Source organism: Somniosus microcephalus, chromosome 10 (assembly GCF_052327205.1).
Source record: "Somniosus microcephalus isolate GS21.2 chromosome 10, FLI_Smic_1.0, whole genome shotgun sequence".
NCBI lineage: Eukaryota > Metazoa > Chordata > Chondrichthyes > Squaliformes > Somniosidae > Somniosus > Somniosus microcephalus.
Genome location: NC_140996.1, coordinates 127,518,978 through 127,539,052, shown reverse-complemented (window position 1 = coordinate 127,539,052; position 20,075 = coordinate 127,518,978).

Here is a 20,075-nt window from a genome sequence, read left to right as displayed (position 1 = left end):
CTCCGGTGTTTATTGTTGATTATCTGAAAGCAGAAAGGCACAAGAATCGGGTTTGGTGAGTGGAGGGAGGCGGGGGTGGGTCGAGGCGGGAGTGGTGGGGGGGAAAGACAGATATGAGTAGCTTGAAAGTGAGAAGAGATTGTGGGATGAGGGGGAAGTGGAATGTGAGAAGAAGGGTTAGGAATGAACATACTGTTGTTGTCGCCGTTTGCACAGCCTCTACGATCTGCTGCCCAATTATCTGCAGGACTCTTTCCTCCAGCTGGCTGAGGTCTTGGATGTCAGCCTGCCCCCCACCTGTCTGCTGCTGCTCCCTCCGGTTGTGAGCCACCTTGGTCTGCAAGAGCAAAAGAAGTGTGTGAGTGAGGGTGGTGCAATGTGTTCGGGTGATGTGCCTGTCACGGTTGAATAGCTGACATTGTGTACAAGGTGTGAGATGTGGGTGTGACTGTTGTGGGTGTGAGTGCTGCAGCAGTGGTAAGGTTATGAGGGTGACATGAAGCAATGATTGTGAGGTGTGAGTGGTGATAGGTAGAGATTGTTGGTAGGTGAGTGCTGGGGGTGTGGTGCATTGAGCAGCGTGTGAGGCTTGTGATGCAGATGGTGGGATATGGCACTTGCTGAAGCCTTCACTCACCTTTACCACTTGTGTGAGGTCATTAAACTTGTTTCGGCAAAGGCTGGCTGGCCTTTGCACCACAGTGCTGGTTGTCACATGTGCGGCTATCTCCTGCCATCGCCTTCGGGGGGGTGTGGCCTGGGCTTTCTTCCAGCCTGTGGGAAGAGGACAGCCCGCCTCCTCTCCACGGCTGCAAGCAGTGCCTCCAGAGCTGTGTCAGAAAATCTCCAGGCTCTCTCCCTTTGAGGATGCTCTGCCATGGCTTTGGAGTTCCTTATTCTTCCTTCTTCTGGCAGCTGAAGTACTGAATAAAGCCTTTGCCACACATGACTGGGAATTAGACTGGCCCCGATTTTGGTCCACCTGTTGAGCGTTAACATATGAGCAGCAGTTTTAGCGCTGAAATCAAGACTATAATCATGTTAATGAGGAGTGAGCACAAATTTTGCGTGCTACCTGGACAATTTTGAGGTGGCGCAGCTTAACATCGTTAGGCCTTAACAATGCTCGTTTCGTGGCTATATCCGACTTCTACGCCTAAGTGTTTTAAATGCGCAGTAATCGTGGATGTTAACTATGGTTAATTGATAGCCCTAATATATATAATTTTACCGGAGTTTTTCATTAATAGAGTCCACAACACTTGGTTGGCACTGGAAATATCTAAATTATTACCATGTTGCTCATTCAGTGTATTAAAAAAAATTACATGCCTAATGGGCACAATATGAGTTAATCTCTAGTATGTCAAGCTCTGTAAAATGTATTTGTACAGTCAAATATTATATTTTATGCTCACCTTTGAGCACAGCGGACTTCCTGTGAGTTTTCGCATGGTTAGTATTTCGTTTTTAAAAACACAATAAACATCCTAAGAACTGGATTATTTAGTGTTCGTTTCTTACCTAGAGCTAAGTAGAAAAATAACATTTGATATAAAGTGCAACCAAAAAGTATTTAAAATAAAATGCCTGAGTGTTGAAATATGAACCACTCGTGACAAAAATCAGGCTCCTTCAATGTGCATTTGTAATCATGTAATCATGTAATGAACAAGATTTCTGAGTAAGCTTCAACTTTCCCACTAAGCTGTGTGGCCGCACCGCTGTCTGGATGTCCCGCGCAGGCCGCTTACTGGCTTTTGAATTGGAGATTTTGCGCATGCATGAAATTTTGAATTGGCTGCGCAGCCCGTTAAAGGGACCGCGCAACCAAAAAAAATTAGGGGGAACATTGTTAAGCTTCTTAAAATCTCTAAGGTTAACTGTATTGAGTGATGAAAAACTGACCCGGCACAAAGTATTTCTGAATGTGATATTATCTCATTGTTAAAGTGATATAGTTTTGAGTTAGCCATACATCCCCTTTTGTCTTGGGAGAGTGCACAGCATACCACTTGGTAATGCCTTTCCAAGTGCACTCTTTTTATGGATAGAGAGATGGGGAAAGGGGAAAAGCACTCCAACTCCAATAGGGGAATTTTAATGGAAATATAGAACAGTAGATAATTGTGTTTCTCCAACTGTGATAATTGTAACGTTATGAAACTTGAGATCAACACAACTCATGCTGGAAAGGCAACAGCAGGACAGATTTTAATTAGATAAAGAGGTTGTTGAATTTATAGGGAGAATGATGCTATCATTCAATTCAGTTATGCAGTGACGTATGCAGAGCTCAAACCTGCACATCTTGAGACCTGTGATTTACACACTCAAACATTGACCTTTTTTTACATAAAAAACAGTATTTTGATTTCCTTGGTAATAAATGACCAGCTGCTAAATGTCAATGTGAGACTTTGGTAGGCTTTTAAATTCAATAAAAGGCCATTCGCAAAAGGATGCATTTGTAAAAGTGCTAACTTAGTATTTTAGTATTAAATACTTAAAGGTTAAAAACATAAAATGCTAAGGACTCTTAAATTAGTATAATAATGTTAAGTCAGGTCTGGGCGGGAAACTCAGCCTGCCCTGTGCTGCGAAAATGTTATCAAGTAAATCATGCTGTCATTTTTAATTAAAATAATTTCCTTTGGTGGAACCAAGGCTTTTGAGAAAGTTTCACACAGAACACTATTAGTTAACCTCTAAACTGTGGGGATTCAGCATAAACCATGGGAATGGATAAGAAGTTGGCTGAAGGATAGAAAACAAGTAAGCCTCAGAGGAGTTATGTCAGAGTATGGGGGCAGATCTGAGTGGGGTGCCCCAGGGATTGGTATTAGGACCATTACTGTTTGAAATGTACATCAAATATGGATTCCAAAACCCAATGCAAAGTGGTCACATTTGGAGTAGGGCTGTCAATTAATCACAGTTAACTTCGGTGATGAATGCATTCATTTTTTTAGATTAATTTCTTTAACACGTGTTAATTGCTGATGTTAACTGCGATTAATTGACAGCCCTAATTCAGATATAAATATATAATTAAATGTTAATGAACTGGAAGAGAACTTACATTTTAAATTACATTGGAGACATTTTGACTGGCCTGGCCATATGATACAAAATGTTTCTGTTATTTCTCACTACCAACAGCCTGATGCTATTTTGTTTTGCAGTTCACAGCAAACGAGGAAGTTGAAGAGGCCTCTGTAATGTTGGTCACAGTACATCCTAATGAGATTGGGGCAAGCGTCTTGGTGCTTGTTTTGAATATCGCAAGATACAATCACCCTCTTCGTTATTCTCTTTTAATGATTATTTTTCTTTTTTGTCTTGAGCTGTTTAATAGTAATGTCTGACCCCTGAAGCAGACGTATCAATTAAATATGCAATTAAAACTAAGATTAACTGAGATTAAAATTTTTAATCATGAGATTAATCGTTCATTTTTTAAATTGCTTGATACCCCTACTGTTTAGTGATGTCTTGTAAATGGCTTGATTGTTAAAGTTGAAAAATGTTTCTGTTGTTTTGATTTGAAACACAAACTCTTTGGGGGGGGGATTTTAGTCCCAAAAAACAGGTGGGTTGGTGTCAGGTGGGAGGTTAAAGAGTTAAAAAACTAAATCCCAACTCTAACCCGCCCACTTCCACTTTTAATGGAGGTGGGACAGGTGGGGGGGAGGATGCAGGCTGCCAACCCGCTCATAGGAGGCGGGTCGCCCATTTAAAATATTATAATGAGACTCTGTGCCTCATGATGATCCACCATTTTAAATTTAACTCTGGCTGGCCAGGTTTCTGAGGCCTCGGGAGATCGCCAGCTAAAGGACTGTTGGATACAGGCGGTAAGTGCCTTTCCACTTACCTGTTGAATCCAACATCCCTGCCTCGCCAACCCCCCGCGATCGGACACACCCCTGACCCTTCCGATCTCCCACCAAGGCTTCCGATCTGCCCCTGAGGCCTCCAATCTGCTCCCTAAGTCTCCAACGCCCGCCACCCCCCCCCCAATGCTTCTGATCTGCCCCCGACTCTTTTGATCTCCGCCTGACCTCCCCCTGCGCCTCCGGCCTCCCACAAGGCCTCCGATCTTCAATCCGATCCTCGGTCCCCGGCCCCCAATCCCCCCCTCCGGCCCCAATGTCTCTTGCAGCCTCTGATCCCCCCTCTGGCCTTCCGACCTCGCTCCGATCCTCCTCCGGCCTCCCCCCTCTGTCACCCCCACCCTACTCCCTACCCACCTCCAAATTAAAATTACGGCCTTTAATGTTGATTACTATAATCTGTTGCTCTGTAAGGTCAGCCCAAAGTTATTAACCTGCCCAATTGTCAAACATTAATTTATCAAATAATGTATTATTGTTATTTCTTTTTATTCGAAGCCTGGATACAATAGTAATCTACCTACCAGAAGAGCTGCTCATGATGTGAAATACCTTTCACCATTTCTGCAATCAGAAATGAATTCTACAAAGAATCAAAAACTGGCAGTGTCACCCATGACATAGAGTTTGAAGACAGAAACAGATGAGAATAACCAAATAAAATACAATGAAGACATCTCAAAGAAGACATACATTCACATACAGACACTCAAAGCTGGGGGTGTATTTGTGAGTACTCATGACACTGTTATTTCCTACACGGTGGTATAAAAGTAAAGAAATTCTTACCGAATGGTAAGCTTGGGCCATGAATCTTCATTCTCTTGTACTGTGTTCCTTGTGAAGAAAAATCTTATCTGCAAGGGAGTTATAAGAGGACTTGAAATCAAAAGTTATCAAGAGAATGTGTCTCCTGATGCTGAAATGAATAAAAATTCCAAATGCTAGCAGTGTAGTCATTGTCATGAGTGTACATTTGGTTAGTACAAGATAAGCTTCACACATAAAATACTATTGAGCTTGGATCATTTGGTCACTGAGCTGTGAATTTCATCAAGCATTTCTTAAATACAATGCAACATCTATGTATTATTTAAAAGAATGTGTCTGCTGGTGTTACATAGAAATATAGAAGATAGGAGCAGGAGTAGGCCATTCGGCCCCTCGAGCCTGCTTCGCCATTCAATGAGATCATGGCTGGTCATCCAAAATCAGTACCCTGTCCCTGCCTTCTCCCCATATCCCTTGATCCCTTTAGCCTTAAGAAATATATCTAACTCGATATTGACACATGTCTGTCTGTCCCGTTTGTGTATTCTGATTGCTCTATGCTAATTGCATGGTATTATCAGCCATATAGCAGGGGAATCCATCTAATCCAAGAACTATAACAAATAAATCCACCATGATTGATGCCACAGTAGCCTTCTATCCCCAGCCTATCCCTGCAGTCAATTTCCCCAATGTTTGCTCCCCCTGGCACTGTGCCACTCTCCTGACTTCCTGCCATCAGCCTGAATTTGCACCAAATTTCCTACTCCCCACTTATGGCCCGACTGCCACCTCCGTACAGTGTCGTGCTAAACCTCAGCCTGGAACCTAGCCTCAACCTAAACTTTGGACAAACCCTATCGCCTCCACCTGATGTTGCCATACTGAGTACAAATATTTTTGCAGAGCCTTCCTGCTGCTCACTCCCAGCCTGACTATGGAGTCTCATTCCTAAAGATAGTAAATTGCTCTTGGCGAATTTTAAAATTTAAATTAAAAAAAAAAATTCTTACTTCTCCTTTCTGTCTCTTTTTTCTCTCTCTCTTAATCAGCCTTTCTTTCCTTCTCTTTTTTTCTCTTTCTGTACCTAATTTATCTAATTCACCCTTTCTTCTCTGTCGTTCCTCTGTTTCTTTCTCAATCCTTAAATCACGTTGGTTAAGAAGATAGACTGTTGGTCTCGTTGTTCACCAAGGTCCCAGATGCCCAGTTGCCCTCGCCATGGCATTATCAGCTCACGCTTCCAGCAACTTACAGGACAAAAAGTTTTCAAGCTGAAGGGTGAGGAAAATGTCTAATGAACGCAGCTGCCATGGGATGCCCCGCTCCGCAAAACCTGAACTATTGAATTTAGCAACGTTGATTTCTCCATCTATTTAGATACAAATTGATTTTGTTTTAATTCATTCTCGGAATATGGGCATCGCTGGCAAGTCCAGCTTTTATTGCCCATCTCTAGATGCCATGAGAAGGTAGTGGTGGGCCTTCTTGAATCGCTTCAGTCAATTCTTTGTAGCAATTTGATACATCTGAGTGGTTTGCTAGGCCCCTGCAGAGGGCAGTTAAGAGTTAACCATGTTGGTGTTGGACTGGAGTCATATGTAGGCCAGACCCGGTAAATACAGCAGGTTTCTTTCTCTGAAGAACATGTGAACTAATAGGGTTTTTACAACAATCCGATAGCTTCATGGTCACTTTTACTCATATCAGCTTTTTATTTCCAGATATTTTAAACTGAATTCAAATTTAAAATTAGTCCTGACCTCTGGATTACTAGTCCAGCAACATAACCATGACACTGCCATACCACTGATACTATCTAAACCTAAACCTTATGTCAAATTACTGAAAGCATTCACTTTTCCTTTTTACGTGTAGTCTTACATTTATATTTACATATATTGTAAATATTGTACATATGGTGTGCAATAGGGACAGGACCATCAAAAGTCATGTAAATGAGGTGAGATGGGGCATTGCCCAACATTCTGTAGCACTTTCCTGTTGCCAGCCCATTGGGCGCCCTAAGCAATTAGGGGCTGGTTTTTGCGGGGGATCAGCGGGCATGATCGGTGGTGGGTTTTATTCTCCAGTGGGTCGGGACCCCGCTGTGAACCCGCCACCTCGTGCCTTTACCAAATATCAGGTCTGTGAGCGCTGAGCAGACCCAACACGCAACGGCGGGGAAGGCAATTAAAATCATTAGTGGCTTCTTTACAACCACTTATCAATTTTTCTCAGCTTTTTGACATGTCACCCATCGGTTTCCCACTGTGCCTAGACCTTGTCTATGAAGCTGAGGCAGGAGGTCAGTGGCCATTGAATCAGCTGATGAGTTGACAGCTTCAAATATCAAGACAAAGCTCCCAGCTTATTGAGAAATGTTCCCTTAACCACTAGCTTCTCTAAACTGTATTTCCACTACAGATTCAGGATACTGCAAGTCTTTACACAAGACTCCATCTAGTCTGACCTCATTACCTCTCCCACCATTGACAGATCGCTTTTGTCATCTCTACTTCACCTGCTATCTATTCCATCAGCATGGGTGCCCTTGAAACTCTCTCAACTTGGTCCTCAGAATCCCACCATGATCAGCCCTAACATCAGCATCACCAGGCACACCAGCAGCACCAGGCATACCAGCAGCATCAACAACAACACCAACCTTCTCTGCAATCAACTGATGCTACACAGGGCATCAGCACCCGACCACATTGCTGCCTGGGAGGCCAGAGATGGCCTAACCATGGTCAGATTTACTTCACTTGATGCTGTACACTCTGGCTGCCACATGATGTGCCAGGTTGGCACCACCCCACACCAACACCATAAAGCATCCCTACAATGCCCAAGCCATTCCTTTCACACTCTTCAGCATTGCAGAGGGTACCGTTATGTCTCACCATTCACTGCAGCTCACTAAGCCACTTCCAAAGGTGCACACAAATCTGTCCAAGAATGCAAAGTGTTGAAAATAAAGGTTTCAATGTTTCACACCACATGAACAGAAACTTTACATGAACATTGGATAAAACACCCAAGTGCCTACCCTTGTGTGTTGTTAGTTGGTATGATTGCACTAGGATGAGGGTGAGTGTGAGGGGTGGCTAGTGAGACGGGGTGTGATAATGTAGATCGAGAGGGATGGGTGGAGGTGCAAGGTAGTTGGTGTGAGTAGAAATGTGCAGAAGTAGGGTAGGGAAGGCAGAGTGATGGGGATGTGATGAGAGGCACAGCATGATGAGGTTGAGTGTGGCTTTGTACTAACGTTTCGTGATCGACTGAGATCATTGAAACATTTGCGGCACTGCACCCAGGTCCTCCTTACCACATCCCTGCTTGTACCCTCCTCTGCAATGTGCAACCAGGCTGTATTGGTATCCTGGGGAGGTCTCTTCTGTCCATTGGAAGGAAAGAGGACCTCCCTGTGTGCTGTGACTCCCTCCATAAGCATATGGAGGGAGTCATGGGGGAGCTTGGGTGCAGTGCAGTGCTTGTCAGTGTTTGCAGCACCTCAAAACTGCAGAACACTGACAACACAAATGTCAAAATACATTTGGCCATGGTCCCTTTAACAAAACCGGCTGATGACGCGTCATCAAATGACGTCACCAGACCCGCTTCTTCTAATTGGCTGGGAAACACACTGGGCGGGCTTAACAAGCCCAATCTCGGGAAATTCATTTCAGAGGCCGGGATGGAGCCAGCAGCAGGGTTGCGACCCGCCACCGACGTCACCCGCCATGGACCCGCCAAGGTTAGTAAAATCGCAGCCTACGTGTTGGGGCTAGCACTGAGGCCCCTGTGTTCCAGAGGATCTTCAGAGGTCCTGGGACAGTGCGAAGATTTAACACAAAAATGCAATTTTTCAATTTTCCTTCCAATCAGGGATATCTTAGGGCCTTTAGGCCTTCTACTATATTATTGTGTAATGTGGTGCAACACTGTCTGAAAGTCACACACTTATTTATTTGTTGTTCTAACTATCCATAAGGGGGACAGCACAGATTTATTCATTTATCTAATTTTGCTGGGCATGGGGCACATTTATTATTTAATATTCCACTTATTTTTAATTATTTCTATCAATGAACAACACTATGGGCAATCTAATCATCACTTTAATACTTTTATTGATTTTTTTGCTGCATCACTAATGGCAGAAAATTCAGATTATTTTAATTATTTTCATTTTTTTAATCTTAGGACCTGGTTTATTTGGTGTTTGAAGATACATGCCCTATGATACTGACTTCAGAAGGAGCTGAATGCATTCTCATTTCTAGAGTTCTTTGCTAAGCATATTGATGTCTTATACCGTCAAAAACTGTGCAGAATGGTGGGTATAATACTCAGACTAGTGCTGTCAATTTTGTTGGTGTTCGTGATAGCACATTTCAAATTAAATATATTTTAATTTAATATATAATACACAGTGACAGTAATCGGTCTCTGTAAGAGCCTTTGATGTACTGCAATGCCATTAATACCACATATTTCTAAGGCTCCCTCAATCATTAACATTGTATTACTCTCAAATGGTATGCAGATCTATTGCATTCTGACCTTTCATTTATTATTTTTTAGAGCTTTATTTGACCTCAGCCTTCTACTCCCTAGATTACCACTTCTACATTGTAATCTGTGTTTTTAAATTCTTTTATCCCTTTTCAGTTTTCTATCTGACCTGCTTCGATTAGGAGCATTTCTAGGCAGCAGATGCTTCCTCAGTCACCACCAATTACTAAAGTTGTGTATTAGTTTACAGGAGGAACCCATTTTAGGCAGGACATGTCTCCCTACTGCTTTTTTCTCCTAACTTTGAACATTCCATCGTCCATCTGGAGGCCAGACTAATAACAAAGGAACAACCATTGACAATAGCCAAGTTCAAACACTGTCTTGATCCTCTGTCACTCATGATATCTAACTATGATTCCAAACTATATTTTGTCATTGTTTATCCGGTAAGCATCTGTGATTTCATTAAATAAAGAATTACGTATAGGGTAAATTCAGCAATCTCATGCTCCCAACGTTGAGCTTCACTCAAAAGGAGTGCAGGTTGGAGAATTTGGACTACAGTGTTATAGTCCTAACTCTGATCCACACTCCTTCCATGCCGAAATGGCCTCCTTCCGTGCTGTAACTTTCTATGATTCTATGTGAGAGAATCGGTGCCGGTCACCAGAGGATTGTGGCCAACCTCAGCATCAGCGGTGGGGTGAGGCTTCATGGTGGGGATCGGAAGCCTGGGGAGGCGATCAAAGGCCTTGTGGTGGGGGCTCCGATTGTGATGGGTAGGTTAGGTAGGGACCCTGGATCCAGGAGGTAGATATAAAGCCACTTAACTCCTGGATGCAGCTGTTCCCGCCTCGGTTTAACTGCCAGGATTGACGAATTGTGTGAAACCAGTCCACATGCAGTTAAATTCAAAATGGAGGTTAAAAAAGAGGCTTCTAGCCTCATTACAATATTCAAATTGACGTTCCACCCCCTAGGAGCAGGTTGGTCTCCCACCCTCGTCGTGCCTCTGTCAAAACCAGAAATGGGCGGGTTGGAGGCGGGTATCAGGTCAGCAATCCCATTTTTAACAATTTAATTGCCCCCACGCTCCAAACCCACCCATTTATTTTTAGGGGAAACTGCTGGCCAAAATGTTTATTTTTTAGTTAAAACATCTTTCACTATAAACAAGCTTTTTAGTTCCTAATTTTCAGATCCGACTCGAGTTATATATTGTCTTAAATTGTGATTCTACTTGTCTCTTTAAACTACTGCTTTGTAAATTTAAATTGACTTGTGTAATTTCTACCTCTGCTGATGAAATACTACTCCCACTGTGGTCTTAATCTTTGCATCTCTGCATGAAGCATCCTAACCATGTTGAGAACTACTGAAACTTGCTATATATGTGATTGGTAAGAACATAAGAACATAAGAAATAGGAGCTGCAGTAGGCCAGTTGGCCCTTCAGGCCTGCTCTGCCATTCAACAAGATCATGGCTGATCTTCTACCTCAACTCCACCTTCCCGCACTATCCACAAATCCCTTAATTGCCTTTGTTCCCAAAAATTTATCAACCTCTGTCTTGAATATACTCAACGACTGAGCATCCACAGCTCTCTGGGGTAGAGAATTCCAAAGTATCACACCCCTTTGAGTGACGAAATTTCTCCTCATCTCAGTCCTAAATTACCTACCCCTTATTCTGTGACTGTAACCCCGTGTTCTAGATTCCCCAGCCAAGGGGAAACATTTTCGTAGCATTAACCCGGTCAAGTCCCTTAAGAATATTATATGTTTCAATTAGATCCCCTTTCATTCTTCTAAACTCTAGGGAATATACCAAGAACCAGTCTACTGAACCTTCGCTGCACTCCCTCTAAGGCAAGTATGTCTTTCCTTAATAACAACAGAAAATGCTGGAAAAACTCAGCAGGTCAGGCAACATCCGTGGAGAGAAATTTGAGTTGACGTTTCGGGTTGGACCCGTCTTCAAAACTGGAAAGAAAAGAAACTAGATCGAAGGCAGGGCTTTCCTTAAGTAAGGAGACCAGAACTGTACATAGTTCTCCAGGTGTGGCCTCACCAATATCCTGTATAATTCTAGGAAGACTTCCTTACTATTATGCTCTAATCCCTTTGTAACAAAAGCTAATATACCATTTGCTTTCCTAATTGCTTTCTGTACCTGCATGATAACTTTCTGTGATTCATGTACAAGGACACCCAGATCCCTCTGAGTGCAAATATTTCCCCGTCTCTCACCGTTCAAAAAATATTCTACTTTTTTCTTTTTCCTACTAAAGTGGATAACTTCACACTTCCCCACATTGTATTCCATTTGCCATGTTCTTGTCCACTCAGTCAACCTATCTATATCTCTTTGTGTCCTCCTCAAGTTACTATCCCACCTAACTTTGTATCATCAGCAAACTTGAATACGCTACACTCAGTCCCTTCATCTAAGTTGTTGTGTAGGTACCTTTCTACCTAGACACAATTTAGGACTCAGAACTCAGAGATTCAAACATGAAGTGCTTTATTCAGGAAGGAAAGGAAGTTCTGGAAAGTACCGAACAAAGAGAGCTAAACTTAACCAAGAGAACACCCAACCATTTATCTGCTGTGACAGCGCCACCACAGGTGGGAGGAGAACACACAATACATAACATAAGTCATTACATAGACTGTGAATAGCTGAGGCCCAAGCACTGATCCTTGTGGTACCCTGCTAGTTACAGCCTGCCAACCTGAAAAGGTCCTATTTATTCCTACTCTCTGTTTTCTGTCTATTAACCAATCCTCAATCCATGCTAATATATTACCCACAATACCATGAGTCCTAATTTTGTGTAATAACCTCTTGTGTGGCACCTTATCGAATAAGTTTTGAAAATCCAAATACACTACATCCACTGGTTCCCCCTTATCCATCCTACTAGTTACATCTTCAAAAAACTCTTAACAGATTTGTCAAACACGATTTCCCTTTCATAAAACCATGTTGACTCTGCCTAATCATATTATGATTTTCTAAGTGCCCTGTTAACACGTCCCTAATAGATTCTAGCATTTTGCCTACTACAGATGTCAGGCTAACTGGCCTATAGTTCCCTATTTTTTTCTCTTCCTCCTTTCTGAAATAGCGGGGTTATGCTTGATACCTTCCAATCCTTGGGGACTGTTATAGAATCTAGGGAATTCTGGAAGATTAATACCAGTGTACCAACTATCTCTGCAGCTACCTCTGTTAAAACCCTAGGATGCAGGTCGCCAGGGCCAGGGTATTTGTCGCCACTTAGTCCCGTTAATTTATCCAGTCCTATGTCTTTACTTACACTGATTTCTTTAAGTTCCTCATTCTCTCTAAACCCTTGTTTCCCCGTTATTTTTGGAATTTTTTTTTGTGTCTTCTACCGTGAAGACAGATACAAAGGGCCCGATTTTGTGGATTGTGTGGGAAATGGTCAGATTTCCCCGAATGTGGGGTTCTGACACACAAAAAAATGGGTCAGCCAGCTGCACGCAATTTTCCCTAAAGCGGCCAATTAATTTCCAGCGTGTGGGCAGCCTTGCTAATTGTCCATTTCCAGTCAAGAAGCCCCACAGTATGATGTCATCATTCGTGGTGCTTTCAAGGTCCACAGCAAGCATTGCTTCCTCTGTTGGCTTCCAAACGAACCATACAGGATGGCAGAGGAACCTGCAGCAGCTGTGGCCAGTGCCAGACCCCGAGCTGCCTCCAAATTCGACGAAGCTTCACTGCAGGCATTATTGGATGGGGTTAGGGCCCACAGGGAGGTCCTCTTCCCTAGGTCAGGCAGGAAGAGGCCTCCCACTGAGACCAAGGCTGCATGGATGCAGGTGTCAGCAGATGTCAACTTGAATGTGCACGTAACCTTGGCATCACATCTCTAACTCCTTCCTCTACTCCCCCACAGGACCATCCAGAGCCCCCGTCCTCACTGTGGAGGAGGAAGAGGCTGTGCAGCCAGACTCCTCAGAGGAAGCTCCAACCTCTGAGGGCGCAGCGTCAGCAGAAGTAAGTGCACCCAGCACCAGCGCAGACACTCACACTTCGGGGGAACCTTCGGGACATAGAGTAGTGTTGTCACCTGGTGTTTCACAGCTCACAAGTGAGCCTCAGCAGATTCTGGAGACATGGACAGCAGTGGAGAGTCCTCGTCGGAGGGCGCAGGACTCTGCCAGCTCAGCTCAGCTGTGCTGCATGTCGACCCTCTGCCTCTGGGTTCATCCACAAGAGAAGAGGTGATGGATCTCCATGCACAGATGCAGGAGTCTCTGGCAGGTTTTGTCTCCAGGGTCACTGCGAGTGTGGAGCGAATGGAGGAGTCCATAGCGACCATGAGCAGAGCCTTTGTGGAGTCATTGGCGCAGGAACGCATCACCATGGAGAGGTTGGCAACCTCCATGGAGCAGATAACTTGCCAGGGTACGGAAAACATGGTGAGTGCTCATAAGAGAATGACATATCTTGAGGAGCATTGGCCATCTATTGAACAGAGAAACCAGACCTTCATGGAAGTCCTTCTGAGTAGGACTGCCAGTGCAGATACAGGTCCCCATGGCCCCCTAAAGCGCAGCAAGGTGCTCTCAAGCCACTTCCAAGCGCTGGCCCCTTCTGGCCTGTGCAGCTTCAGGTGAGTGAGCAGCAGCCTGGTGCTCCTGGTGCTCATCCTGCTGTTCCTGGTTCTGCTGCTGCCGCCTCTGCTGCTGGAGATCCTCTAATGGCAAGAAGGGAAGGAAGAAAAGGCGTCCCATGCTTCTGGTAGATGCCTCCGCTGAGGAAGTGCTGAGTGAGGGTGGTGAGAGGGGCTTCCCAGGAGATCACATTGGAGAAGTGTGTGAGGCTCCAACCTTCCACAGCTGTGCCAAAGCCTTGAAGAAGTAGCCCCAAGTCTGCAACAACAAAATCCTTCAACATACAAATGCTGTCCCTTTAACTCGCAGCTTTCCCGAATGACCTGCAGCTGAGAGCAAGCAAGCCAGCAAGCTTCACGCCAGGTTTCATCAGTGGGGTTCCCTGCAGGCGTGTTTAGCATGGGGAACCCCGGAAAATCACAAGGGCACACTAAAATGGCATTAAACATGCCAATAATTGGTGATCAGGGTCCCGACGGCCAGTCCCGCCAGCGGCGGGCGGGACTGATTCGGGTCGCGGAGAAACGGCGGTCCGAAAGTCGGACGGGGCGGGAAATCAGGTGGGGAGGGGGTCGTGACCCCCTATTTCACCGATTTTAGGCCCGCCGCCCGCATGAAAACTCACCCGACGGCTGGCAGAAAATCGGGGCCAAAGTATTTGTTTAATGTCTCTGCCATTTCCTTATTCCCCATTATAATTTCTCCTGTCTCTGCCTCTATTGGGCCCATGTTTACTTTCACTAATATGATAGCAAAATACTGTGGATGCTGGAAATCTGAAATAACAACAGAAAATGCTGGAAAAACTCAGCATGCCAGGCAACATCCGTGGAGAGAGAAATAGAGTTAACGTTTCAGGTCGATAACCCTTCATCAGAACTGAGAAAAAAGGCAGGAAATGAAACAGATTAAAAGGCCAATTTGGGGGCTGGGAAATGGGGGAGGGGATGAAAGAACTAAAGGGAAGTGAAGAGACATTAAGAGGTATTCAAGACGAGACGAGATAGTAATAGGACAAGTAAAGAGACAAAAGATGGCTCTAGATGAAGTGTGAAATGCGCTGGCAGAATGAGAGACAGCTGCCATGTGGGAGAGACAAAAAGGGAAATGGCACAAGCCAAAGGTGTGAATAAAAAATATATAAAAATGTAATAGGGGCCGAGGTTATGATCTGAAATTGTTGAACTCGATATTGAGTCCGGAAGGCTGTAAAGTGCCTAATCGGAAGATTTTTACTTTCACTAATCTCTTCCTATTTACTTAACTATAGAAACATTTACAATCTGTTTTTATGTCTCTTGCTAATTTACTCATATTCTTTTTTCTCTTTCCTTATCAATTTCTGGGTCCTCCTTTGCTGAATTCTAAAATCCTCCCAATCCTCAGGCTTACTACAGAATCATTTTAAATAGGTAGTTGCCCAAGTTTTAGTTAGCTAGGTTGGAGAAGACTGGCATTCAGAATTTTGCATGTTTCGCCGAGCCAGCCATGTTGGGTCCAAGATGGACGAGGTGGTTAACGTCTTTTGAGTTTTATGCCAACGGCAAAGGACTCATTATCGACGATACCTCTACAGGTGCCACAAAGCAGAGGAGAAGAGCTCTACTTCTACACCTAGCAGGACCAGATGTCCAGGATATCTTTTCGACTCTACCGGACACAGGAGAGCCAGCAGACTACATGGCGGCAGTTAGTGCTTTGAATCACTACTTCGTGCCCCAGGTCAACGCAGCATTTGCTAGACAGACTTTTCATAAGTTATCCCAGAAGACAGGTGAGACTGTGCAACAATTTGCTACTCGCTTGCGGCAGGCTGCTAAAGACTGTGCTTTTGGGGGGGTGCGGATAATCAAATAAGAGATGCTATCCTGAATAGGTGCACGTCAGCCTATGTGTGGAGGAAATTGCTAGAGGAAGGGCATGGTCTAATGCTCGCCCGCACGTTGCAATTGGCCTCACAGTGTGAAAACATCAAGGAGCAGATGTCAGCCATGTCATGTACAGAGAAGGCGGAGACAGATACTGTTCGTCGTGTTACACAGAAAAGAGGGTATTATGCATAAAGCTCAACAGAGAAACCAAAGGGAAATGGCGATAGGAACGAAAGGAAATGTTACAGATGTGGACACACAGATCACATGGGCAGAGAGCCGAAATACCCAGCATGCGGACAAACCTGTCATAAGTGCAAGGGAAAGGATCATTTCTCCAAAGTATGCCGCACAAAGGGTACAAAGAAACACAGTGTGAACAATGTAGAGGAACAAAATGACTTTGCATTTGCTGTTACTGGAAAAAACGTGACAGAGAGACTTACCTTTTGTGTGGGGGGAGTAAACCTGAGAATGTTAATTGATTCGGGTGCAACTAATAATGTGATAGATGAGAATACATGGGAAGGATTAAAGTCAGAACACATTAAGTGTCAGTCACATGTCCCTAAGACAGAGAGAAAGTTATTCTCTTATGCTTCTAGCCGACCACTGTCAGTTAAAGGTGTATTCACATGTGGGATTACAATAGGTAAGAGAACTGAGCAGGCGGAGTTCATTGTGGTTAAAGGCCATGGAGAGCCGTTGCTAGGAAGGGAGACAGCCATGAAACTGGGAGTTTTAAAAATAGGTGCAGATGTCTCAGCTGTGGTAGATTTAAGACAGCTACTAGAACAGCGGTATCCAAAGGTGTTCCAGGGAGTAGGAAGGCTGAACACAAAACAGATCAGTTTGTATATCGACCCACAAGTGAAGCCTGTGGCCCAGCCACTCAGGCGTATACCATTCAACTTAAGGGGGGCAGTAGAGGCCAAAATAAAACAATTGAGGGACATGGACATTATCGAACCTGTAACTGGTCCCACTCCATGGGTAAATCCTGTGGTTATTGTACCAAAAGCGGATAAGGATGTAAGGTTATGCCTAGACATGAGACGAGCAAACCAGGCAATAGTGAGGGTGTAGGAATCAACGGATTCCTAACTGAATCACTGAGGTCGAGTCAGTTCAGTAAATCAACCGAATTTTATTAAACAAGTGAACAAAACAAAAACATGCAGGAGCAACAGCAAACAGGTCTATACAGCAGCTTGTTCCACGAGGTCTGAACTCAGGACCTCCCACTCTATGACGTCATGACGTCATCATGTTTCCCACCGTTCGGGGCATCACGTGGCCAACGTGATGACGTCATCGCGTTGTTTCAGGGCTTTTACAGAAAGCCTGTTTACACTCAGCAAACGAACATAGATGCTGTAACATTGGTTTAAAGACAGTTATGCATTTGTACAGGAGTTCATTGGTGGTTTTGCCACATGTGCCCCCCCAGAAGTGTCTTTAATCGTCAAAGTCAATCGCAGAGGAGGTCGGACAATCCTGTCGGAGCAACTCCGATATTCCCGGAGAGGAATGGATGGTGCAGGCGTGGCGGCCGTGGGTGGTCGCCCACGACGCGGCGGTTGCGCTGTTTCGCCTGGCTGCTCAAGATCCAGGTGTGCAGCCTTGAGGCAGTCCACGGAAATGTGGTCGGGTTTACCTCCAACGTCCACTAGAAAACTCTTAGCGCCCGCCTGCAGTACTCGGAAAGGGCCCGTGTATGGAGGCATGAGGGGACTACGGTGGGCAACCTGCTGGACAAAAACGAATTTAGCCCTCATAAGCTCCGGCGGAACATGTGACGCGGGCAGTCCGTGCTGTGAAGTCGGAATGGGCCGGAAAGCGTGCGCTGCGGCCCGGTGAGCCTCCAGTTGTTCAGTGGCGGACCACGGACGCGTCGGCGACGGGAGAAACTCGCCGGGGACCCTGAGCGGCTGGCCATAAACCAGTTCGGTGGCTGACGCCTGCAGGTCCTCTTTAGGCGCCGTGCGCAACCCGAGCATTACCCATGGCGACTTATCCATCCACGCGGTCCCTTGGAGGGTAGCCCGCAGCGATGCCTTCAAAGAACGATGAAAGTGTTCGGATAACCCATTGGCCTGCGGGTGGTAAGCTGTGGTGCGATGGAGCTTGGCGCCCAATTCTGAAGCCATGGCGTTCCACAAAGCAGACGAGAACTGCGGCCCGCGGTCTGATGAAATGTCCAATGGCACGCCGAAACGGGCAACCCAGGACGAAAGAAAAGCCCGGGCGACATCCGCGGAGGTGGTGGACGTCAATGGAGTGGTACGGTCGACGATCGTCAGAAGATGCGTGAACCCTTGTGACGGTGGTAGTGGGCCCACGAGGTCGATATGAACATGATCGAATTGCCGCTCCGGTACCTCGAAAACGGTGACAGGAGCTTTGACGTGGCGCTGCACCTTCGCCCTCTGGCACACGACACAGGTGTTGGCCCAGTCGCGCACATCTTTTCTCATTCCCTTCCAGACAAACTTGGATGCTAACAATTTCTGTGAAGCACGCAGGCTCGGGTGTGCAAGGCCATGCATGATATCGAATACTTTTCTGCGCCAGGATGACGGAACGATCGGGCGTGGGTCTCCCAGGGAGACATCGCAGAGCAAGGACGTGCCTTCTGAGTGGAAAAGTACGTCCACTGGCCGCAGGCAGGATGAATCGGAACGGAAAGCATGCGTCTCCAGGTCAGCCGCTTGGTCAGCCACCATTAGCGAATAATCGAGACCCAGCTGGATGGCCTGGACGGCCGCACGTGAGAGGCAGTCGGCAACAACGTTGTCCTTGCCGGCCACGTGCCGGATGTCGGTGGTAAACTCGGAAATGAAAGTGAGTTGCCGTTGCTGTTGGGCCGACCACGGCTCAGTCGTCTTGGCCATGGCAAACGTCAGGGGCTTGTGATCCACGAAAGCGACGAATTGGCGTCCTTCCAATAAAAAGCGAAAGTGGCGGATGGCCAGGAACAACGCCAACAGCTCCCGGTCAAATGTGCTATAGCTACATTTGTTACTACGTAACTGGCGGCTAAAAACCGCCAGCGGTTGCCATGTCCCATCGACCCATTGCTCTTGCACGGCGCCGACGGCGTAGTCCGACGCATCTGTCGTGAGCGCGATGGTGGTGCCGGGCAGCGGGTGCGCCAACATCGTCGCATTGGCGAGGGCCTCCTTCGTGTCCCCAAAAGCGTGGTCCATAACCGGCGACCAAATCACGGGTTCCTTCCCCGGTTTCCCTCGGAGTGCCTCGTAGAGCGGCCGCATGAGCTGGGCAGCCCGGGGGACAAAGCGATGGTAAAAATTTAGCATGCCGAGGAATTCTTGGAGTGCCTTGACGGATTGTGGCCGTGGGAACGCAGCGACGGCTGCCACTTTTGCCTGGAGTGGCAGTGCCCCTTCTGCGGTGATGCGGTGGCCCAGCAAATCGATCTGCCTCAGTCCGAATTGGCACTTGTTTAGGTTAATTATAAGGCCATGTTCCTGGAGATGGCAGAAAAGGACGCGCAGGTGACGTAGATGTTCCTCCTTTGATGTGCTGGCGACGAGGATGTCATCGAGGTACACGAAAAGGAATTTGAGATCCTGTAGCACCGAATCCATGAGGCGTTGGAACGCCTGCGCTGCATTTTTGAGTCCGAAAGGCATTTGTAAAAATTCAAAAAGGCCAAACGGGTTAATGACCACCATCTTCTGGATGTCCTGAGGGTGGATGGGCACTTGGTGGTATCCGCGGGCGCGGTCGATCTTGGAGAACCACGAAGTGCCAGCTAAGTGGGCGGAAAAATCTTGAATGTACGGTATCGGTTACCGGTCCGGAGTCGTGACCTCATTGAGGCGCCGATAATCACCACAGGGCCGCCACCCACCGCCGGGCTTTGGCATGATGTGTAGCGGAGGTGACCAGGGTCTATCTGACCGGCGAACGATTCCCAGCCGCTCCATAGTGGCGAATTCCGCCTTCGCGGCTTCGAGTTTACTGGCCTCTAATCGCCGAGCCCGGGCGTAAACCGGGGAGCCGGTCGTCACGATGTGGTGTTCAACACCATGTTTGGTGATCGTCGCTGAGAAGGTGGGTCGAGTCAGCTCCGGAAATTCCTTGAGCAGGCGGGTGAACTCATCGGGCGTCGACTCGGTGCGGGCAACCGCGTGGGTCGCGCCAGAGCCCCGAAAACAGGGAATGGGGGCCTGTGAGGTGGCATGAATCAGGCGGCGATTACATACGTCGACCAGTAGGTCATGCGTGCAGAAAAAGTCAGCGCCGAGGATTGCCAGTGGTATCATGGCGGTTATAAACTCCCAGTGGAAAAGTTGCCCGACGAGACACAATCGGATCTGCCGCTTCCCGTACGTACGG